General features: G+C 32.4%; 3 non-coding genes across 3 annotated transcripts; all 3 read right to left on the bottom strand.

Moving 5' to 3' along the window:
* Nucleotides 1–7237: 7237 nt before the first annotated feature.
* LOC149413432 (5S ribosomal RNA) lies at nucleotides 7238–7356 on the bottom strand. Its single transcript, XR_016304487.1, has one exon. It is a non-coding gene; the product is annotated as a 5S ribosomal RNA (ribosomal RNA).
* A 323-nt stretch (nucleotides 7357–7679) lies between these two features.
* On the bottom strand, nucleotides 7680–7798 carry LOC149413431 (5S ribosomal RNA). The gene has a single exon (XR_016304486.1). It is a non-coding gene; the product is annotated as a 5S ribosomal RNA (ribosomal RNA).
* Nucleotides 7799–8121: 323 nt separating this feature from the next.
* Nucleotides 8122–8240, bottom strand: LOC149413430 (5S ribosomal RNA). The gene has a single exon (XR_016304485.1). It is a non-coding gene; the product is annotated as a 5S ribosomal RNA (ribosomal RNA).
* Nucleotides 8241–26298: the final 18058 nt, after the last annotated feature.

The raw sequence follows: 26298 nt of genomic DNA, 5'->3' as shown, positions 1-26298 counted from the left end.
AAAAAAAGTCCAGAATAGCCCGAAAATCCAAAAAGATACATGAAGAGTTTAGATGAACCAAGAAGGGATAAGAAGATGCATGTAGAGCTTAGATGAACCAAGAAAAGACGAGAAGTTGCATGAAGAGCTTAGATGAAACAAGAAAGGACGAGAAGATGTATGAAGAGCTTAGCTGAACCAATAAAGAACAAGAAGATGCATGAAGAGCATAGATGAATCAAGAAAGGACGAGAAGATGCATGAAGAGCTAAGCTGAACCAATAAAAAACAAGAAGATGCATGAAGAGCATAGATGAACCAAGAAAGGACGAGAAGATGAAGAGTCATGACGAGCCAAGACGAGTAAGAAAAGGGAATATTAAGAAAAAAAACCAACGTTCAAATCAATGCCTTTATTCCTGGACACACCGACTAAAAAAATGTCTTTTCAAAATTATCAACAACACTGTTGACAGTGACTACGTTCTACAAAACATTATTTTTAACTTTTTAGTACGCTTAGTACAAAACACACGCTTAAATCATCTGTTCACATTCAAACACTCAAAAACTAACAACAAAAAACATTTATTTTTTCAGAGTAACCTGCAAGCACAAAATGCTATAATATGTTCTATTTTTATTCTCAGGTCAATTTAATAATTGCATATTAGATTTTCTTTTTATCACAAGGTTAATAACAAAAGGCTGTGTGTTTAAGATTAAGGTGTTTTATTTATTTTCCTCCTTTTTATTCTCAAATCGTTATTTTTCTTAATTAAATTTGTTTTATATTTTTCATTTAACCGCTTCAGGTGTTCATAGTTTGTCTTGTTGGTAAGTTAGAAAGGAAATAAAGTATACCTACGCAAACATTATTTATTATTTTGAGGCAGATTAATCCCTTGATAACTTAACTATCCATTAATTAACCTTGTATGACATATATTATCCACAAGGGATCGTCTTATGTTCAGCTTAGAATAATCTCAACGGTAGACACCATATTGGAGAGCTTGCATTGAATTAAATATCAGCATCAGTTTTTTTTATTATCAAATTTAAGATTTATGCATTTTCCCCCACTGCCCTAAGGATATTTGTGTATTATGATGACAAACAGTTAAAACACAAAAAAAATCATTTATTTCTATTAACTTTGCAGTTAAATTATTATGATTAAAATATTGTGATATACAATTCCTTATATATCTGTACATAAATTGAGAAAATTATATACATAGAACGAAGTACACATATTATTGAACGCATTGAAGGTTTTTACATGCATACATCGTTTTAGTTTAGTTGTTCAGGAGTATACGTGTATAGTACATAACATAATAAAATCATTATGAACGACATAAGCAGGTACAATACAAGTTACCAAAGAGAATTCTGTTATACAAAGGAGTTCAATCATTATTGTATATAATAACAAAAGTTCAAAATAAGTATTAAAGGTAGCAAGAATATAGTTACAGGGCAATGTTTAGTAAATTTGTTGATATTTATAAAGATAAACACGAACAGTTTGTTTGATGTATGTTTGCATTCAGCAAACCTTTATTTAAACAGATTTGATATTTTACAAATGATAAAAGGTGCACAGGAAGAAGTACGAAAGATACATCGAAAGTTGTACAAAGGAGTTTGATAAGTGTATTAAAGTAATATAATAACGTAGTTAAATTAAGGATATTAAAATAAAGTATTTGAAAAAATATACTAATAATAACAGTTTTTTAAAGCAATATTATAATAGTGTTTCGTGAACACCTCACTAGAAAAACTTGTGTCGACGTGTTGAAGTGTTTTGTTATACCTTGTTTTGTTGTGAATTGAGTATATTATTACGTTAACGAATAATCTAAAAAATTACGCGAAAGGCAAAATTAATACGGATTGACGATATTTAAGAATAGTGGTGTATGTACTATAAATATTTAACTGTGCTAATCGAACACTACACCAGCAGAACTAATGCTGAGATGTTCATATGTTTTTTTAAACCTACTTTTCTTTTAACTAATGTTAGTTAATAGAAAAGTAGGTTTTACACAAAGAAAGAGTAGGGATGTATGTAAAGTTTTGTTCCGATATCAGCGATAATATTGATCATTGGAAAAATAAGGTTTACAATAATTTCTGTTTACAGCTCCTTGCTTTGTATATTATAAAATAGAATTATTTTCCAGAAAATTGTTTTTTTTAGCCACAGCATTATTCCACTCCTATTAACTGCGTTTAATTTCGTAATTTTTAATGATCCTCTTAGGTTTCCCAGGAGAACATAAATAGGTAGGCCAAGGGATGTTAACGTACCTTTAGTACTCGTTAAATCTTTCAAACTGCCTGGAGAAATCTGAAATGGCTTCATAAAAATGTAAACGAATGTAACATGATATAACGTATATTATTAGGTTTTCTTATAAATTTGATGTTAAAAACGCTCGCTTCAACGTAAACGAAATAAATTATAAACAGCGTTGTAACTTTGATATTATATCTAAGAAATATCTGGTAACAAAAATGTTTAATTTAAAATCGTTATTGTGAGTGCTATAAATAATATTCTTCTAATGAGAGACCTTACGCTAAACACGAAAAAAGATGAATAATAAAAGAAAAATAAATACATCCCGAAAGGGTTAAAATTTTTTTTTTGCTTTTCTCATCGTAGGTATGGACTGCAACGAATGTTTTTTTTTTATCATATGTTTTTATATGCGCTGCTAAATAATAATAATATAAGTTTTACACACAATTTTATATTATATGTTCGGTATTGATCTCGTGTTTGCATATTCTACATGTTTTGATAGAATATGCAAACACGAGATCAATATTATATGTTCGGTATTGATCTCGTGTTTGCATATTCTACATGTTTTGATAGATTAGTCGTAATATTTTTCCACGAGATTATATTATTATTATTTTAGCTTAAAGTAATACACGTTTATTAACACATGTGCTGTAATATCTTTTTGTTCACTGTATAAGTCAGTAAGTTTTTGGGTTGACCACATTATTATTATTATTATTTAATAAATGGACGGCGCGCGTACGTCAAGTTCAAGGTAACCGGGGGTAAAGTGCGCTACTTTCGGGAGGTGATTCTACGTAATAATAGAGCAAGTTATATTCTTATTAAATTGTTATAATACAGTTAATTATATTTTTACTAAATTTTTATAATATTGTCAATTATATTCTTATTTAAATTTAATAGTTTAGTAAATTATATTATTATTGAATAGTAAAAATAGAGGAAATTGTATTATTATGAAAATGTAATAATATAACAAAATTATATTCTTATTTAATTGTAATAATATGGTAATTATATTTTTGTTTAGTTGTTATACTAAAGTAAAATATATTCTTAATGAAATGTAAAAATAAAGTTAATTATAATCTTATTAAATTTTAATAATGCCGTACATTATATTCTTATTAAACAATTTTATCATTTATATTCTTATTAAATACTAATAATATAACAAAAATATTTTCTTTTAAAATTGTAAGGCTAGCTTTAGACTTGTAAATTTACGAAAAAACTTACAAGTCTAAAGCTAGCCTAATAATATATGAATTACATTGTCATTAAATTGTGATAATACAATAAATTATATTCTTATATTATTAATATTAATATGGCTAATTATATTCTTATGAAATTGTAATAATATTATAAAGTATATTCTTATTAAAATAAAAAAATAAAGAAAATTATATTCCTAATAAATTATAATAATTTATTTATTTAACTCCCAGGGGGCTTTTACATGGTTGGTAGTGTAATTTTAATTTGACAGATACTTTGAAACATAAAAAATAATTAAAAAATTACATTTGATAAAAGCTATGCAACAAGTCATATAAACCCAAGAAACAAAAACAGAAAATTACAGTTATTTGTAGGTTTACATGATGTGTTAAGGAGTATTGTTGAAATAAATGTTTTAAATGATCCACGAAACTTGCCAAGATGGTATTGAATATTATGTCAACATCACCCAAGTAATGATTTCCCATGGTGTGAAGTCGTTGTATCGGAGAGTGGGCAATGTAGTTACGCTTATGTGTGCTGCTGTAGAATATTGTATTTTGTCGTGTTGTTACTATTGGTGTATGTATATTTATAAGTTGCAGGAGTTCACAACAGTCGAATTTAGAGGTATTTTGAATAAGAACGTTAAATCGTTTATTTTTCGTCTATCTTCTAATGTATGTATTTTTAGAGTATTTAATAAGAAATTGTATTTTAAGTCTTCGACAGGGATATTTAAGTGTTTTTATTTTGATAATATAATATAGTAATAATATTTTTACAGTGATAATATGGAGAATTATATTCTCAATATTAACCAGAAGATAGTCTTACTGTGAAAATTGAAAGAAGTGTGAACAAACGAAAAGTTAATTTCAGTTATTTTTAACAAAGTTATCAACGTAATATTTCAAAATAAAAACACTAAACGCGTACGCGTAAATCGTTGAAATATTGAGACGGCCAGCGCGTAAACTACCCGGCCGCAATTTTTTAAATGTGATTAATATCAAGCTCTGACTGTTGGTGAAATATGTCCGTGAGTTATGTCCGTTTCGTGCCGCTTTACGGTCCCCTTATCAGATGACACTTTTACAGTGCAGAAATAATAATTGCAACTATGTGGCATTGTCTCGCCGTGTCCGACTCAGCGAACAGGACGGAATTTCGTTAGTCTTAAAAGAAACATAGTATTTCTATTTGTATTTTGAACGTCGTGAGTGTTTTATCGTGGCTTTTATGGTTATGATGTGTTGGATTTGCAAACCTTTTGACAATCTTATTAATTCTCCGCAGCAATGTTGAGGTAAATTAAAGCTTTGGGAATATAATACAATTGTTCTATAGCAAGGCTGCCCAACCTTTTTAACAGTTGGGCCAAATTGACGATTTTGAATCACTGGCGGGCCACTGAATACCTGACGGTTCCTATTTCCATGGGGGGGGGGTTGTTAGAGAATTTCTATAAAACATAATTCCTCACAAAAAAAATTCTAAATGAGTGCTCCCGACCAAATATTTATATGTGATTCCCCACAACAATTTTTCGAATTCCATGGGAAGGGAGAGTGGCTGCAAGATTCCATTTCGGACGCAAAAAATACTATATCAAAACCGGTGTATTTTTGTTTAAAAAGTAAGTTCGACAAGTTAGATTTTTTCGTCGCTTTGAGTAGCCCAAATAGCGATAAATCGCCTTCGTTGGCAACACTGGTGACCGCGCGCAAGCGGCATTGTTTGTTTTACCGCAGGCCCGCGACACTTTTTCAAATTGGCGGATTGGCGGGTTTGTTGAAAATGGTTCACGCGGGCCACTTATAATTCGTTCACGGGCCACATTATGGCCCGCGGGCCTGGGGTTGGGCAGCCTCTAGAATCTAGACTGTCCAGATTCCGTAGGGAATGGCGTTGATTGTGAGGCTGAAGTGAATCGAAAAGGAGACCTAGAGGAAAATAATTAATAATAATAATGTCATCTTTGGGGATGCTGTGTGGATGATATTTTCAGAGAAAAGAAGAAGAGGAAGTTTTGAAAAGGGTAAAGTTATGAAGGGTGTATAGGAATACAGGGGTAAATGTTTCTAGGAGTGACAGACGTATGAATCCATCCCTCCCACTGCGGTGCAAGGCGATGGGTTAAGAGAGTCCGGAAGAAAAGTTCAAAAGGTCTCCATCAACTAGTCCCTCCCGATCCGGCCTACCACATAATAGATGAAAAAACCCGTCACCAAGACAATAAAAAAAACATCAGCCCACGAACCCGAGCACCCCTGCTAAGTCACCAAACGTAGCAAACCATTTTTAGTGACATATGGCAGGGGTGTTAAGTTGTTTGTTGAATGAAAAGGTTTTTTATATTTATTTACTGTATTAAAATAATTATTTAAAGAAAACACAATTATATGTAATTATTGAAGACAATGTTAGCGATTCTTAAACGAAAATTTCAAACATTTCGTTTAAGAATCGCTAATATTTTCTTCAATAATTAAATATTATAAATTGAGGCTTAACTCATCAAGTTATTCTGAAAAAAAACAACGATGTGTCTTAAATGTGTACTATAAGAATAATTTTCAATAAGAAATATAAAAAAAATGGCAATAAAATTATAAAATATGTGGGTTAACAGTCACCCCAAAGCAATTCAAGTCTTGGCATGCAAACGGTTAAACCAAGTCTATAAAAATAAAAAATTTCGTTCACCCATCAAAAACATTTTCTAATACTTCCAAGTGGCCACAATTGTATTCAATCTTGTAACGGCCGTATTTATAATCAAATAATCTCATTTTTATTTGCCCGCCGTCTGCCAGAGGCAATAATATCGCCAGTTCAATAAAAATCTCTATTATTTTATAATCAAAATGAAACAATGCGTTATTAACGGCTTTATACTTTTATGGTGACTGAATAATAACATTATTTCCCCACGGGTTTTGTCTGTGACGTCATTAATGCTCCGTTAGCCGGCGGGGAGCGGTAAAAATGATAAAACCGTAAAAAACGCCATTGGAGTTCAAGCGCTTATTGAAAAACCGTGCCTCGGGCCGTTCATAACACTTTATAAAACGGACCTCTTAAATTTTTTGACGAGTTCAGTGGTAATAACTGAAACCAATGGTAATGTTGCATTTTAATGGTCGAATTTTATGTGTTTTCACAAAATCGGTTCAATCATTTGTTTTTTTTAAGGTTCTGTTTTCTTATAATATAAAGAACTGTAATTTGTATTATGGAAGAAAATCTTTGTAGGGAAATGAAAAAAAAACAGAGTCCTAAGTATTTTAGCTTTTGAAGTGAAACTTCTTTACCCGCGTCATGCAATTTCGAGTACCGGAGTAAAACCAACTCATGACCGAAACGAAAATGCGGGACCGATTAAAGTTCATTTGATCTAGTCAAAGTTTTGAAGTAAAATATAAATGCTTCTTAGCTCATCTCGACAACTGGCGTTGGTGGTGTAATGGTCAGCGTAGTTGCTTTCCAAGCAGTTGATCCGAGTTCGATTCTCGGCCATCGCACATAATTTTTTTGTTTTTAACGCCTTTTTTTTTTTCAATGGTTGACCATAATATCAATCCACTAAGTAATATTTTAGGCCTGTAGCATACTTGAAAAGTTAAAGAATGATATAAAATTTTTTATGATGTTAACGATAAAAAAATAAAAAAAAACATAAAATTACCATAAAAAATGGGCCAACGGCACGCGGTGTTCCCAAGCGGTCACCCATCCAAGTACTGACCGCGCCCAATGTTGCTTAACTTCGGTGATCGGACGAGAACCGGTGTGTTCAACATGGTATGGTCGTTGGCAAACGCTAAACAATATTAATTTCTATTCTACCTGCCAATAAATATATGAAAATTAGTATAAAAAAGCCCTAATAATACTGAAAACATTAGCAAGGTGTGTGCGACGTTGATAAAAATAATCATTACATACGCGCTTGAAAAAGATCGTAATTACATCCATAACTTTGCAGGAATTTTTTTTTTCAATGGTTGACCATAATATCAATCCACTAAGTAATATTTTAGGCCTGTAGCATACTTGAAAAGTTAAAGAATTTTATGATATTATTAATGATAGTAACGATAAAAAAATAAAAAAAAACATGAAATTACCATAAAAAATGGGCCAACGGCACGCGGTGTTCCCAAGCGGTCACCCATCCAAGTACTGACCGCGCCCAATGTTGCTTAACTTCGGTGATCGGACGAGAACCGGTGTGTTCAACATGGTATGGTCGTTGGCAAACGCTAAACAATATTAATTTCTACTCTACCTGCCAATAAATATATGAAAATTAGTATAAAAAAGCCCTAATAATACTGAAAACATTAGCAAGGTGTGTGCGACGTTGATAAAAATAATCATTACATACGCGCTTGAAAAAGATCGTAATTACATCCATAACTTTGCAGGAATTTTTTTTTTCAATGGTTGACCATAATATCAATCCACTAAGTAATATTTTAGGCCTGTAGCATACTTGAAAAGTTAAAGAATTTTATGATATTATTAATGATAGTAACGATAAAAAAATAAAAAAAAACATGAAATTACCATAAAAAATGGGCCAACGGCACGCGGTGTTCCCAAGCGGTCACCCATCCAAGTACTGACCGCGCCCAATGTTGCTTAACTTCGGTGATCGGACGAGAACCGGTGTGTTCAACATGGTATGGTCGTTGGCAAACGCTAAACAATATTAATTTCTACTCTACCTGCCAATAAATATATGAAAATTAGTATAAAAAAGCCCTAATAATAAGAGAGAAGAATACTAGAAGTTTCACTTCTGTCTTGCGTAGGCTTGACACACCCACTTTTTTTTTTATTTATTTAAGTTTAAAATACAGATACAAATACAAAGACATTAATTAAAAGATAATTTTATAAAACAATAACTTGAGAATTCGCCTGCATCCTAACAATTTCTCATGTATTGACTTGGTATATAACAATTTCAAATATTTTTTACATTAAATAGGGAAAATTATTTTGTATATAGACAATGCTCAATGTCAAATAAAAGGGTAAAAATATTTTTCTATACAACTTTAGAGATAAAGCATAATTAATTTTGTACAGGAGTTTGTTTAAAAAAAATACTTAGGACGGGTTGTTTCGGAGAATTTGAACAATTCATCAAATTTCAACGTTCATTTCCGGGTTCTGTGAAAGTTCTATTCAAGTTCTGTTATTATATTATTATAGGCTAAAAAAAACTGAAATTAAAACAGAACTTGAATTTTTTTTTCACAGAACTGGAAAATGAACGTTGAAATTTGATGAATTGTTCAAATTCTCCGAAACAACCCGTCCTTAAAGAGTATAGTGAATGAAGTATAATTTTCGTTTTTTTAATAGGTAAACAGACTTTCAGGAATAGAAATTCCTACCAAAATTACCATATGTATCAAAAAATATGAATCGTTCAGGTTTTGGTTTTTATCGTACAATTCGCACATTCTTCTGATTGGATCCCGGACTAATATGGAATAAGTCGTTAAGCCTCGTCGTTCTGGATGGTATTTTAAAGTTTATTAGATTAAGTAAGCCATCACAGTCGATAAAGTTGTTACAGATTTTGTACAAGATCATTAGGTCAAGATATGTTCGCCGGTCAGTAAGAGTGGAGACGTTATATTTCGATGGTATATTTGTGTATCCCCGTTTAGGTGCGCTCATTCTGTGATTTAGGTAACGCAGAAATTTCTTATGGATACTTTCAATATTTTCTTTATAGATACCGTAAAGAGGAGTCCATATGGAGGTGCAGTATTCAAGTTGAGAACGGATCAGCGTATAGCAAAGCAGAAGGTAGGTTTCAGGTTTTCGAAATACGTGGCTGTTTCTGATCACAAAGCTTAGCATGCTGTAAGCTTTATTCAGAATGTTTTTAATGTAGGCATTGAAATGTTTGGAATCAAAAAGTACGCCAAGATCTTTTATACAGTATACGCACTCTAGTGAATAGTTACCAATATAATAATTGTGTATAAAAGCGTTATGATTTTTAGTAAAGCTCATTTGTTTACATTTGGTAAGTTTTGTTTTCATTGCAAAACGCTTCGAATCTTACTTAGTATCGTTGGATGAGCAGATAATCATTTAAATACGTAACAATGGCAAATATTTCATGTCATTGGCGTACAAGAAAAATAAACAACGTATGAAACATTCGGAAACAGTATTAATAAAAAGTATAAATAACAGCGGATCTGTTTTTATCGGATTTTATCATTAAATAGCTCAGACTCTTTTAAAAACCGCGAGATATCATAATTGATTATAATATGGTCGAGCAGCTGACCGGCAAATCAAAAAACTGTGGGTTCAATTCCCGTCGCCGGCATTTATTTACTCTCGGAAGATTTTTTAAATTTTTATAAGTATTTCAGGCTAATAATAATTGCTTGTTATCCTTTGTGCTATGTATTAAATTTTTTTCTGTAATCATTAGTTTATAATTAATTATACAATAATATTATTGGAGGATTTGTGAAGCGAAAGTATTTAACAACAATATCTGCCTAAGTATTATTGTCTTCCAAAAGAAGAAATTTACCCTTCGAATAATAGTGGACATGAGAAATAATGACATCTACCCACATCTGTCAAACTTTTAAGCAAAAGAAATACCCACACGTACTAATAAAGAACTATTAATTAGTAAAATAATTTTAATTAGGTACGTTCTAATTTTGAAAATAAAATGTTCATTCAAATTAAATAATTTTACGCACAACGCTATTATACAAATCATTTGTTCATCAAATATCAACTCACGCACCTATGCACAGACAACCGAAATAATTATATTACATTTGATGTAATTATTATTGAACTTTAATACATTTTGCTAATTCGAACACTTTTTTCGTTATTTAAACGATTAAATATGAAACTTTAAAATGTAAACATTTTTAAGTTTAGAACACAGACATATGAATATATAGACTAGAAATTAAAGGTGAGGGGTAAAATCAACTGTTGAAGAACGAAGGGGGTAAAGCTGACTGTGATTCGTCAATAAATCAATCTGACAGTATATAGGCATCTCGCATTATAATATCACCATTTAGTTCTTAAAAGTAAAATCGGCTTTTGAATGAATAGACATTTTTACATGGGAGCGCAAATTACTCGCCACGTTATGAACAAATTTGCGAAGTCCAAATTCGGCAAAAAAAATTTCTTCTATTTTCAGAGTCGAATATTTTGTTTACGTATTTAGTTAAGACACTTTAATAAGTGTTCATAATTTACTTCCCAGTAACAACGATGCGCACACTTGATAATCGCTACATTCGACCAATTTTGGCTCGATGTGATAGTATATGTTTCTACAACTGATTCATATTATACGACGTGAATAAGCTTAAAATGATGCTTACATATGGAATGTAAAACGACAATTGGGTTTATTCTCTTTTTCACATCTATTTTTACAAGTTTTCATATCACAAGCCACTATTTTGCCGTGTTATTTCATAAAATGCCTCGACCATAGCTCGACGCTAGTTTGAACAAGAATGATGACGTCACATTCTCAAGATTCACGGGAAGCCATACGCGAGCCCAGCCGGCTCCAATGGAACCGGTATGGGGAGTGGGGAATAATACGCTTTTAATCACTTAGGGCAGGTCTACTAATATTCGTATGTCTATGGTTTAGAATCTTTTTCAGGAAATTATGTTGACATATAATTGACCTTTTTTATGTGAATACCGTCTCAACTGCTCCCAACCGTCTGGCGGCAGTGAGACTATGGCATCCCCCAAATGGAGTATATTGTGGGGCTGAAAGAAGTAAGGAGGGGAAAGAGACGGTGAAAAGGAAAGTGGGGAAGTACCTGGCTATTCCAATTTGGTCACCAAACACGGCCAAAGCCATTTAAAGCAAAGTTGCAATTGTGAATGGTGATCTTACACTAGGAAGATACTAACAGTATATTCCATATTCCATGTATTATTTTAAACTAGTAAATTGTAAAATAACAAAAAAATTAATCAAATAAAATTTACTTGCGCACGCCGGGATTTGAACCTGCTACATCTGGCTTGCTAGTCGAGAGCCTTACCAATCGACCACGGAGGCCGTCAAGTTTTATTAGTGGTAGATTATTTGTTTATTAATTTATTCATGTTCTCCATAAATCTGTCATCAATATCATCCCAACGAGCAATACGGCAAAGTATCAAAAGACACACACATACTTGGGACCTAAACTGTACAACAAAATCCCCTCTGAATTAAACATAAAATCTTGTAATATTTCCTACATAGGCCCAATAATAACTAAATGGTTGATTGGACTGGGTAGAGGAGAATCTGAAAAAATGTAAAAAAAACGTCACATAATAAATAGACATAGTATAGACATAGACTAATCACACACTGTATGTATCTTCCACTATTCTAATTATTGCTCATACACAACAGCTCAAGTTCGATTCTATCATAAGATTGTAACGATTAAACATCACAAATTAAAACATTAATGAGATATATTATAGATATAGACAAATCACACTCTTAGGTACTTTCACATATTTTGGTTCCTTGGAACGGGCAATTTGCCTAGTTAGGAACCAATAATTTCGACCTGATAAGGTACAATAATCTATAATCACTAAAAATATTTTAATTATATCTTGTATCATATTGTACCGTGTGTAAATCTAAAGGAATAAATAAATATATTAACCAATATATTATGGAGGAGATTCTAAATTTGAGGTACTATTTTGGGACTCCAGTAAATAATTTAAGCTGAACTCTCTGTAAATGACCTCAAAAATGTCGATGGTCAAAGCACTAGACACGTATAAGTTAACTTTTTCCAACAAAGATGGATTCAGAATAGTACTTGTGATTAACTTTTTTGAAAATGAATCGCTTTGTTGATTGGCGCGTTCTGATAAGCAGTAGTCTTTGCTTTCGGATTTACTGATACAAGTGCCCTCTGTGAATAACAGCTAAAACTTTTTATTTATTTTTTATTATCAATATAAAGTTTTTTTACAGGTTTTCTCACTAGGATAAACCTGTGTCGAGACAGACGTATTTGATACATAAATTAATGTTTACATATTTTTTGATACATATAATATTTCATTACATTAAATGACATTGTGAAAATTATAAAAAATAATAAATAATAATAATAGATGATAAATTTGTTAATCAGCATCTAGTTGGAGTACATACTTATGAAGGGATTTTTATAAAAATTTTGATCTTGGATCTGTCTTGGCTGATGATCCAAGACTTGATGTCTGTTTTATATTTCAAAAAAATTCGTTCAGTCTAATGGCTAGTGGAAGAGCATTATATAGCCATGTTGCAAAATATCTAAAATTTCTCTGGCCAAAAGTTGTTTTAGCGAAAGGGATTAGTAAGAAATTATGTCCTTTGGTTCTAGTATCATGAGCAGTTTGGGTATTGTCAAAAGTAGTTTTGTGTTTGAATAGGTATGCTAGTATGTTTTTGGCATAAAGTTGCTTAATGTCCATAACACAGATTTTCCTAAGGATTTCATCCGAACTGCTTGTGATTGGTAGTTTAAGGATTATCTTTATTATAAGTTTCTGAGCTTTAGATATTGGATCGATGGCGGCAGCGTTTGCTCCTCCCCATGCTATGATACCATACTCTATTAAAGATTGACAAAGTGCATAGTAGATTGTTTTGAGCTGGCTTAGGTTGAGAAAGTTGCGAGTTTGTCTAAAAAAGTAAATGAATTTTCTAAGTTTGTTTGCTGTAGTGGTTATATATGTTGTTTCCACTTCAAATTGCTGTCAAAAATAATACCTAAGTATTTAATTTTAGTTACATGTTCTAAATAAGGGCAATCACATATTATCGTATTTGTCAGGTTGCAAGCACATATTTTAATTTGTTTTTCTGGGTTTCTTAAGGAAGGATTAATACTAAATTCAATGTATTTAGTTTTGGTCACATTCATTGTTAGTGTATTATTGTTTAACCATCTTTTAATCACAGTTATGCCCCTGTTTGCTTTTATGTAAACATTATTCCAATTGCTTGATTTGAAGAGGAGAATCGTATCATGAGCGAAACTTACAATTTTGGCATCTATTTGAAGATTACATAATTCATTTATGTATATTAAGAACAAGGCAGGACCTAAAACACTTCCTTGAGGTACACCGTAGCTAATTGGTAATTGATTGCTATTGCAGTTGTCGATTTTCACACTTTGCTTTCGGTTTGACAGGTAATCGCTAATAATAGTAAGTTCATCACCATTTATACCAATATTAGATAGTTTTTGTAAAAGTTTAGAGTGAGAGATAGTATCGAATGCTTTGCACAGGTCTAAGAATATTGATATGCATTTTGATCCCTTGTCTAAGTTTTCATATAGAAAATCGATAACTGTTGCCACGGCTTTGGAGGTGCCTTTATTTTTCCTGAATCCAAACTGGTTGAGTGAAAGTATGTTATTTTGTACAAGGTATTCAATTAGTTGATAATTAATAGTTTTTTCAAAGACTTTAGATAGTGAATTTAGTAATGTAATTGGACGATAGTTAGTTATGTCCGCTCTAGAGCCTCCTTTATGTATTGGGATTATGATTCCGTGTTTTAGTTTGTCGGGGAATCGGTCTTTTAGGATGCTAAGGTTAATAAGATTTGTTAAGGGAGTGGTTATTTCTGATACAAGTTTTTTAAGGCAATATTTGATATATCGTCCAAGCCAGTTGAAGACGAGTTTTTTAATGAGTTTATGATATCAATCTAGTATCTTCATTTGAAATTTGTTTTAGACTAAAATGCAAGTTGTTGGGCAAATTTGCATTACAGCTTAGTGAACTGGATTTGGTATGGTTTACATCGATATTTTTTGCGAGTTGTTCACCTATTTTTGAGAAGTATTTATTTGCATGATTAACAATAATATCGGGATTACTAGAAAAACTAAATATTTTATCATTTACTTTTAGTTGTTTTAAGTTATTCGTAGGATTAGGTTGAGAGTGGGTGGCTTTTTTAAGTGTTTTTCAAAGTTTTTTAGGATCATTATTACAGTTTTCTATTTTCTGATTTTTTAACATCAAGATGTGTTTCATTTCAATAAAAACAATAATTCCTCACTGAAGCTAAGTGTATTTACTGTACAGGGCCTGCATATACTTTAATAACAAACAACTGCTGACCCTGTACAAATCACAAGCTCGTCCCTATGTTGAATTTGGCAGCCACCTCTGGTCTGGAGCCCCAAAATAACTGAAAAACTCCACGCAGAAACAGGCGGTCCGTTTGATAGATTCTACTATCATAACAAGCGAATTACAATCTTTAGAGAACAGCCGTCAGATAGGTATGCTGTCCTTGTTCTATCGCTATTAGAATGGAAGATGCTCCAAGGAACTAGCGTCATTGATCCCTTCGGTACCGGTGCATAGTCGGGAAACATGCCAAATGCGCGCCCAGCATATTTACACGGTTGACATTTGTCACATGAGAACGGGTCGCTTCTACGTCTCGTCCTTGGGTTCAACTGCTCGGCTGTGGAACGATTTGCAAGCTGCTGCGTTTCCTCCTTCCTACAACGTGGGTATCTTCAAGATCCATGTTCACCCCTTCCTCTCCTGAAAAATACCCTCCACACAGCACCCCTAGAAGTAACACTGGCCCTGAGAGAAAATATTTTCCTTGGGGCCTCCTCAGTGGATTTAATGTTAAAAAATATATATATATAGTTCGTTTACTTAAAAAAATAAACTAGCAGCCAGACCAGTTTGTTTAAAAAGGCACGATTAAATAATTTAACAATTAATTTTGCTTGGCTAATACGCAAGGTAATTTTCGCAAAATAACGCCTCAAAGGTGCTGTAAAGCTAGAAGGTAATTTAAAAAGATACTTTAAAATTTCTTACTTTGCGGTTAAACATTATTAAAAATGAACTACAACTTTGTATTCGCCACTTTGGTTGAGTTTTATGGGTAACTAGTTTTAACACTACCGCACCATCTTCAGGGAATACAAAATATTTTCAGAGTTCAGGTGCGCCTTTGACGTTGGTTTTTTTCTATTTTTATCTGAAATAATTACTTTACTAATTAACTAAGCATCATACAAATTAATGTGATTACTTTTCGGCTTCTTATTCCGTGTTGTACTTCCTCCTTCTTTAGCCAATGTTTCTGACAGCGCACGAGTGTCCATCTTCAGGACAAATACTTTGGGTGGAGGTTGCTAGCGGTAACGTGATAATTTTTTTTTTATTTTTTTATTCATCAATATAAAGTTTTATTACCCCAAGCTAAAATTCTGTAGTGTAGTATAGCCGTCTTTCCTATTATTTTCTTCAATAATTTGATCCAGATTACTTTTTTAAAGTATGCCCTATAAAGGTTAAAAATGTTCTTTAAAAGGTTTGTTTCTCAAATTCGTAACACCTATTACAGCGTCAGCCGATTTGACAGCTGTTAGCTGATTTGTATTCAGTTTGGTTTGCCATGGCACCTTTTTCATGATTACTATCTTTTTGTTCCCCAATTGAATGGCACTGATGTGGAAGAGCTCTCTGCAATCAATTTATTGAAAGAAACTATGAGCGCATAATTTCTTGTTAAGGATCTGTGAATTGGCCTCCAGGATCCACTTGATCGTAGATTTTTAGATTAGATTATTTTCTAAGGGGTATTCAAAATAGCTAGTCTACATCAATAAAACATACAATGGACGACTTGGAAGCTAACACCTGCTAGAAAATTACTCTTCCAGATTGGTCTTTATTCGGACCGGTTGCGGTGCCCGTATCTTATTCAAATACGAATGAAATAAAATTATTTATCCAATAAAGCCAATACCATTATCATTACCAAAATTTTTAAGCATTTTCTTCAATTTTAAAGTTATATACCTCTAAATAATAACAACCTTTACATTATATCCGCTATCAAGAGAGTTCATTGTTTGTAATGGAGCTTTTGGCTGTTTTAGTTGACAGAATAGTTATTCTAAAATTATTAATCCATTTTGATATAATCGTTTTAGCGTGAAGATAACAATACGGGCGTAAATACACAAAGTGTTACATATCTGGGGTTTAATCTATCAACCATATCTCTACAATATAATTTCGTACCTTAAAACTATAATTATTACTAAAAGTAACCAACATTATGTATAATTTCAAAGGATCTTTATTTATACATCAGCCAGAAATGCACCAACAAGGCTTATCATAACAGTTGGCGGACGTGAAGGTGGCCTCAAAGGGTCCCAGGACTTTCCCGATAATCTCCCAGGAACAGGAATGAATTTATACGCTGGCCGCGCGTGTGCCCTGAATTCTAACGATTGCTATTCCTAGCTTTTCCACCTCGGAGCTTTTATAACACTGATTGAAAAATCTCTGGAAGTGATATCTAGACCGATTTAAAGCCTAGGTCCCAGGCTGTGAAGTTTTTGTCTTTTGTGTGTGGCATTTACATGTAAGACTTTTTAACTAAAGTCTGCGGCGTTGCCCGTCACGGAGACTTTGTTTTTGAAAATCAGATGTAGATAATAATATTTCTCTTATTTCGAACGTCAAGTATGCAATATTTCATCAACAAGTATCAAAATTCTGCTTTGCAACGGCCTGGGCGAGAGTTTTTTCATTTTCCGGCAACTTTGTAACGCATCAAAGCAGCGAACCCATGCACCCTCTCCTCATCTGCGAGGCGCTGCATCGCCAACGGAGGCCAAACTATACTGTACTCGGAATGTGTTCATGACGCCTTGTGTGTACCTTGTCCATAGTTCGCTAGTGTAAAAGCTCATGCAGTATGCTTGAAATCGTTGCTTTTTCACCCGAGGACTGCACCTGTTGAATCTCCGGGTGAGCAAGCTCAGTATTTTTTTTGGCGTTCATGTCATTTTTATCATTCATGTCATTAGATACACCCCAATCACTTAATTAAAAAAAATAGAATGCCGGGGTTCAAACATGCCCCTTTTAAATTTATTCATGGTCGAAGATCTTAATCTTTTGCCTACAGAAGTCGAATGATGACTCAAGAAAGCTATTATAACATCTTTGATGATAGTCACCAAAAGTAAGGAACGACTGACCATTTTTTGGCACACAAACACGCTCATAATACACTTCCATCGGTGTGTATTTTCATTGGCCAGTACGAACGTGAGAAAAAATACAGTCAGGCTATTTTTGAAGATTCGTATTTTGATGGCTGATTCAGAATAAGATGTTTACAAATTGGAAATATTTGTTAGCATTGTGAATGGAAAGGTTGGTTTTAAGCCCTATCTGTAATGAATACCTTAAAATATGATCCTTTTGATCTGAAATATTTTTTTCTTCTTGAACGTTGTAGAAGACGTTCAGATCAAATAGCAAACCACTTTGATGTATGCAAAATATTGAAAATATATTTTTTTAAATATACTGAGTTTTGTCTGCGGTTCTTATTACCTGTAAATCTGCCATCAAATTTATTTTAAGGCGATGCAATACATCGTGTAATATTTTAAATTGAGCTTCTATCAACAACTCGATTATTTCAAAGGCCAAGATGTATTCTACTCGCAGTATTTAATTAAAGCATCTGAAACATTTCTAGGCGACCAAATTTTCAAATCAAAAATACATGATTTTGCATTACTACGTATATTTTTGATAAGTCTTTTTATAAGCCCAGAAAAAATAATGTATAAGGCCTATGAAAACTGCTTTAAAGTTCAAAATCTCCTACTTACAAACCCATTTTCGGTTAAGATTTTATTGTATAATGTGGCAAATTAAGTTATTTATAAAATGATCAAAAAAAATAAATATGCCTGAACATCCACAAAATAAAACAAAAAGCACTTATTGGCCAGGTTATTTTCTTGCATAAATCAAAACAGGCGGATGGTGTTAAGAGGGAATTTAAACCTCATGCCATCTACGTAAGGGTTATTATTGATAGTGGCTCAATTTAAAATATAACACAACGTAGGGCATCGCCATAAACAAGAATATTAAAGGTAATTATTTGTATGGGTTAGTATGAGTGTTTTGTGAACACCTTACCAATAAAATCTGTGCTGAGGCGTTGATTAAACCCGCACCATCTGATGACCGGTCAGATGCTCTGAACCACTGAGCCACGTCGGCTTATTTCCAACTCGCTAAATAATTCAATATGTACTAGTACTTCACATTTCACTTTGTGCTAGTGCTGCGTTTTATAATAATTTGTTATCCTTTGTGCTATGCAGAAAACCTTGTCTTATAAACATTGGTTTATCATTAAAAAATAATAGGTAAAGAGTTGTTACATCATAACATTACATAGACATAATTTAAATTTTAACAAAGAAAAATAAACATACTAGAAGTAGATGAAAATATTTAATAATATGAAGTAATTCAAAATATATTATGTAGCGTTTTTTTACATGTTTTTTCTACATCTAATCTCTTTGTATTTTGGATACAGGTTTTCACTTGATTATTAAATTTTATGATGCTGTTGTGATGTTTGATTGAGAGTGGGATTTTGTTGTAGAGTTTAGTATCTTAGTATGAGAAGCTTTTTTCCACGTTGTATTTGTATTTGATAGTTAGATATGTTTTTGTCTTTTTGAGTTCTAGTACTTCTAATATACGTGCTAGTTGTTGTTTCTTGTGTTTTGTATTTAATTATAGAGTTATTTCATTGACATTATGAAGATTGTTAAAGATGCCATCGGTGTTATGTGTTAGTTCTCCCAGTATCTTTAACTTGAACGTATATTGACTAAATGTCTGTTATCTATTGAGGGCAGTTTTCAGCAGCTGTTAATAATTTTTAATATTTGCGCGATAAATTTTATTATCGTGACAAAATATGTTGATGTTAACTTATTTTCCGTCAGCTTCCATTGGTGCTACATAAATTTATTTTCTATTTACATTATTTCATTTTATTCCCTATTTTTCTTTCTACAAATTTATGGAATTTCACAGAATAGATGTACAGTTACTTTATTGATATTCCATGTCAGTAAAAAGGATTTTGGAAACATTTTATATGGCGCTAGTTCTCTGCCTCGTGCGTACCCTACAGCCAAAATACATCCTACAGGCAAAACCTCCTCAGGCGGATACCAATAAAGAGGGAATAAAGCTATACAAATTTGGAGTGTTTGCAAATATAGATACAAGGTATTGGGATTTGGAGGCAGCAGCCTGGGGGCCCTCCATAATTTAAACCTTTTTTGGTATAAAAAAATTTTTGAGCTTGGCTCATCGAGTTCAGAGCATATTGTAAATAGGGTATTTTTAAAAGAGGACGTGAACTAAGGAATATCTTTTTTGGTCCCATAAAAAACGCGTCAGTCCACAAGAAAATAATTCATTACTGGACGCAGGAAAAGGTGATTGAAAAATTGCACTTTTAAATTAATTTCAGACTTACAATTTCATTTCTTATTAAATACTCTTAAAATACTGTGGGACTACTTTAACTCATCCCACATATGATAACACTAAAATAATTACTATCATACTGGCGACCCCTCGCTGCCATAATACACACATTGGAAGACAGGCGTAAAATAAACGACTTAACTTTTTTATTCAAGATTCTAAACTCTAAATTCGACTGTTGCAAACTTCTGTAACTCATAAACTTAAGAATACTTACAATCACAATACGACAAAATACATTGTTCCACTGCAGCACACATAAGCGCAATTACATAGCAAACTCCCCAATACAACGGTTTCACACTATGGGAAACCAATACTTCACGTAAAATACTTATTTCAGCACTATTCCTAAATAGAAGTTATATTTTTGTAAACCAGTCAAATCGCTGTATTTTTGAATTTATTTTCTTGTTATTTTTAATTTTTTTTTCTTGCATACATTATTTTTTAATGTAATTTTATTTTTATTATTTCTTTAACCTGTTACAAAACTGTCTGTCATTAAAATTGTACCATCTACATGTAAAAGCCCTCTGGGCGTTAAATAAATAAATAGTAAATAAATTTCACACTTTTTATCCAAGAACTTCAGTTAATAATTCTGAAACCGGATTCATGCATACCTGTAGGTAAATTTGTAATAATTTATCTACCGAAATCATTTCAGTGTGTGTTCAAAGTTACACTTTTATGAACACGCGTATTTTTATTTAGGAAATCACTTTTATAGCATAAATTCGTATCTGTCATTATGTAATTATGTGACAAATTATAATTAAGTGAGAGTTGGAATGCCTGCTTTAACTCGAGTGCCTTGCATTTCGCCTCTCTGTAAATTTGTTTGTGTGTTCTATGACAGTTCAATCCTGTCAAGATGGTAGCCATGTTGGATACTTTTACCCCGCCATAGTTCTCTTGAGCATTACGAGCTGTCAAATTGGAATTATCAAGATTTCCGTTACAAATCTTGTGTCTATTATGTTTCTTAAAATTTAACAAAATACACCTGAAGAAAAAACAGCTGTTTTTTTAAAAGGTGGTGTCAGATCATGACATTATAAGTTTTACCTGCCAAAAACAAAATTTATGCTGACCTAGTACAGAGAATTTGCTTGAATTTGAATCATCATTCGGAACTCTTAACTGAAAACTTCAGGTAATTTACGTCAGAGTTTTAAAATTGCATATTTGAACTAGGACCAAACCGTTTGGGCTATTTCTATCACCTGTCAAGGTAGCTCGTTTCAGAAAAGTTATCACAACTGATTGTCTATTCTGAGGTACAGTCGATGCTGGAATTGACTTGTAATATTAAATGACAGAAACTAAAAGCAAGAAGTTAGACATTACGGAAGTTGTTGAGTTGATTTCTGTCAATAACTTTACTAGTAACTTGAAATAGGTTTATCAATTGAAAATTGTATGGGTAGCGTTTTGACGTGTAATAGGAATCAAAGTGCCAAATTTCTCTTTGAGGAGCCACGTTTGGGAGTGAAGACTGTGTGAAGGATTCTTCATAAGAAGTTTTCGAAAAACTGATTTATTGGTATAGTATATATTTTACAAACAATTTTTCATCAATTTATTAGAATAAAAGATATTTAAAGTATAGTACCTAATTGATTCAATGTCAAAAAATAGTAAATAAAATTAACAATAACAAATTGCTTTTCAGTTCATTAACTACATTAAGGAATAGTACTTTCCATCAAAAATATTTCCCATGAAACAAAATTATTCTATTTATATAATGTAAACTTATGCCTAAAATAACGTTACATTGACTTACAGGAAACTCACGATTGTTCGTGTATCGTATTCTCGGAAGGTTGCTAGTTATTAAGGCAAAATTAAACGGAAATCATATTTGAAAACTATCTGAATATAGCCATGCAGATAGATGGTAGGCACGTTGTACTTTCAACGTATATTCATATTATCGACGAAATGATTACGTGACGCGCGGAAGATTTTCAGAAATATTTCAAACACTTATTTAAATAATTCACACGTTGTCGCCGTATTAATTAAGGCTATGCCATATTTAGTAATGCAAAATCACGTGTTTTTGGTTTGAAAATTTGGTCGCCTAGAAATGTTTCAGATGCTTTAATTAAATATTGCGAGTAGAGTGCATCCTGGCCTTTGAAAAAATCGAGTATTTTTATAAGCCCAGAAAAAAATAATGTATAAAACTGTTTAACGTTCAAAACCTCCTACTTACAAACTGATTTTCGGTCATGGTTTTATTGTATAATATGGAAAATTAAGTTATTTATAAAATGATCGAAAAAAATTTAAATATTTGTGCCTGAACATCCACAAAATTAAATAAAAGGCACTTTTCGGCCATGTTTTTTTCTTGCATAAAACAAAAAAGGTGAATGGTGTTAAGCGGGAATTTAAGCCTTATCGCTATCTACGTAAGATGTGTTATTGATAGCGGCTCGATTCAAAATATTACACGACGTAGTGCATCGCCTTAAGTAAGTAACTAACCATAACATGAAATTGGTTCACTTGATGGTGCCATGTTTTTATGAGGTGTTCCCGACTTTTTAAAGATTTTTTTTTATTTATTTTCCCCACACAGGAGGCCATGAGGAAAATTATTTCCCTCAGGACCTCATGGTCATGGGGATTGGGTAGGAATCTAGGGATCGGTATGTCCAGGAATGACGGACACATGAATATATCCTTCTACCTGCGGTGCAAGACAATGGGTCGAGAGACCAGCTGAAGAGGTCTAAGGGTCTTCCCAAGCCAGCCTTTCCCGATTGGGCACGCCACGCAGCTGGTGCACAGACGCATCCTGAACACACCTTTCCCGATGAAACTGAGTACCACTTTGATGATATATAGCGAACCACTTTGAGGGACCTGTGACAGAGGTGTTGGTTTTCCCCGCCTTCCAAATGAGAATTCACACTCTCGTCGTATAATATTCTCCTAACATTATTTTCTTCGTTAATTCACTACACATACCCAAACCATATAAGCGTCCCTTTCTTAGTCTTACTCATAAAACTTATATCATCCTTGCATTCTTTGCAAATCATACAAGGTTTTTACCACACACAGGAATTTTGTTTATACTTCCAACGTGCTTATGCAAGTCACATGCCTCACTGCGACACGGTAAGTACTGTAATATCCTTAATATTAGTATAAGAGCTCACCCATAGATGGCGTTAGCTGTCGAGAATAATAGGATAGTAAATAAGGTGAGAACCACAAGGACCCATAAGATTGGAACCGCCTGTTGATGTAGATATCTTAGCTATTGTAAATCTATCACAATAAAAGTCTAAGGACGGGTTGTTTCGAGGAATTTGAACAATTCATCAAATTTCAACGTTTATTTTCCAGTTTTGTGAAAGATTTTTTCAAGTTAAGTTAATTTCAGTTTTGTCAAGCAACTAGCCTATAATGATATAATAACAGAACTTGAACAGAACTTTCACAGAACCTGGAAATGAACGTTGAAATTTGATGAATTGTTCAAATTCTCCGAAACAACCCGTCCTAAGTATTTTGTCTAAATCAGAATTTTATTGATTAACAGAGATTGTAAGAAAATTCCGGACCCACGGCAGTACGAGTATTCCTTTGCTTTTAAAAATGCTTATAAGAAAGAATGTAAATATCCACGAACATTCTGAAAAATGATTTTTGATGAAATTTTGTATCAGATATCATGCTAAAAAATATGAGATCGAATTCCGCTTAAAAATTAACACAAGTACATCCGATTCCGTTGATTGTAAAATTCTGATTAAAAATGTAAATTGATCCGGGTTCGACACGGCGTCAATCCCCGTGGGTTCGCCCCTTTGGTTAACCCCGTGTGGGTTACGCCCAACAAACAAAGCAAGGTGGCTCAGCAATTAGGGGTGCGGCTGCTCTGGGACGTAACATAATAGAACAGAGTATAAGCAGCTTAAGGCAAACAACTTCCTGGAAGGCGCCTGATTAAATGGATTACTGTAAGACATAAAGGAAATTGAGACGGCGGATTTGGTGACCGGAATGTTAATTTTTAATCAAGGGGGTGTTGACGGAGGTAACGCGTGATGAGGTATTGGTTCCACGTGTGTTTTCGTAGCTGATTCTTGTACCTATAGTTTGTTATAAATTATTATTCAATTTGAGGCCCTCGATATTGGTCATGTGTCTGCAACGGTCTATTGTATATGAAAAGCTTTTAACAATCTTACACTCGATACAAAAAATTAGGCAAACATACAAAATTTCACATAAAAAAACAGGTTTGGATTAAAGAACTGAACTGCGAATTTATACAAACTTGTAAATATGTATAAAATATTATTACCTCAAAACATATATCTACATGTATAGGTATACTATGTATATTTGTGTATATGTTTACCTATGAATAAAAAATACATTACTTATTCAATTATTTATTATTTTTTTGGTAAACTAATGTTTATGACAAGATTTTTTATGCATAGCACAAAGGGTAACAATTATTTTACAAGCAATAATTATTCGCCTGAAACACTCATCTACATTGAAAAATCGGGCAAAAAATCACAGCATATATTATAATATGCTGTGTACAAGATTATCTAATTGTTATTTTATACCACACCCGTATTTCCGCCAAGTTATATAATTCTTTGTACAAGATTATCTAATTATTATTTTATATCACATCCGTATTTCATCAAACTATTATTGTTATTTTATAACACACCCGTATTTCCGTCAAGCTTTATTATTTTTTGTACAAGATTATCTAATTGTTATTTTATATCACACCCGTATTTCCGTCAAGCTATATTATTCTTTGTAAAAGATTATCTAATTGTTATTTTATATCACACCCGTATTTCCATCAAGCTATATTATTCTTTGTACAAGAATATCTAATTGTTATTTTATATCACACCCGTATTTCCGTCAAGCTTTATTATTTTTTGTACAAGATTATCTAATTGTTATTTTATATCACACCCGTATTTCCGTCAAGCTATATTATTCTTTGTAAAAGATTATCTAATTGTTATTTTATATCACACCCGTATTTCCGTCAAGCTATATTATTCTTTGTACAAGAATATCTAATTGTTATTTTATATCACACCCGTATTTCCATCAAGCTATATTATTCTTTGTACAAGATGATTTAATTGTTATTTTATATCACACCCGTATTTTCATCAAACTATATTATTCTTTGTACAAGATTATCTAATTGTTATTTTATATCACACCCGTATTTTCATCAAGCTATATTATTTTTTGTACAAGATTATCTCATTGTTATTTTATATCACACCCGTATTTTCATCAAGCTATATTATTCTTTGTACAAGATTATCTAATTGTTATTTTTTATCACACCCGTATTTTCACCAAGCTATATCATTCTTTGTACAAGATTATCTAATTGTTATTTTATATCACACCCGTATTTTCATCAAGCTATATCAATCTTTGTACAAGATTATCTTATTATTATTTTATATCATACCCGTATTTCCGTCAAGCTATATTATTCTTTGTAAAAGATTATCTAATTGTTATTTTATATCACACCCGTATTTCCGTCAAGCTATATCATTCTTTGTACAAGATAATCTTATTATTATTTTATATCACACCCGTATTTCTGTCAAGCTATATTATTCTTTGTAAAAGTATCTAATTTTTATTTTATATTACACCCGTATTTCCGTAAAGCTACTTATATTATTCTCTGTTTGACATTATCTAATTACTATTTTTGGTGTAGAAAACTATTTATCTTAAAAAATGCCTCTTCCCCGACGACCTAAAATACATTACTAAAAATAACAATTGACGTATCCCTAAAAGATAAAACCAATAAAATAATATTATCATTTATTTCCTGCCATCAAAGGCCGCACTCAATTTCGCCTAAAACAACTTTCATTTTCCAATTATATTCAGCTTTCCGATATCCAATTACAGAAAAAGCTTTTTTAACTCAGCGAGAGAATAGATCAGACGTACCGTCTCCTCGGATGTCAAACGGAGATAACAATTGTACAACGGTACGACGGTAGCTGGCATGGAGATACGTTGGCACTGGCCGAAAGATAATAATAATGGTGCTGCGGAACTTGCTATTTTGACTTATAGAAACATTGGTTATAATGCAGGATAGGCCGAAAAATCTGAAATTGACAATATAGTCAATAGTCATGCATATCGTAAAGAAGTGGCATAAAATTAATAAGTGTAATTCGTACTAGTAAATACTTTCCTACTTTCACGGAAAAAAATGACTTTTGATAATTTATTAAAAATCTCTTCAA

The sequence above is a fragment of the Hesperophylax consimilis genome, chromosome 22 (assembly GCF_061612785.1).
Source record: "Hesperophylax consimilis isolate HC1 chromosome 22, BYU_Hcon_1.0, whole genome shotgun sequence".
Lineage (NCBI taxonomy): Eukaryota > Metazoa > Arthropoda > Insecta > Trichoptera > Limnephilidae > Hesperophylax > Hesperophylax consimilis.
Note: the sequence above shows the minus strand (reverse complement) of the source record. Positions and strands in the feature narration are given on the sequence as shown.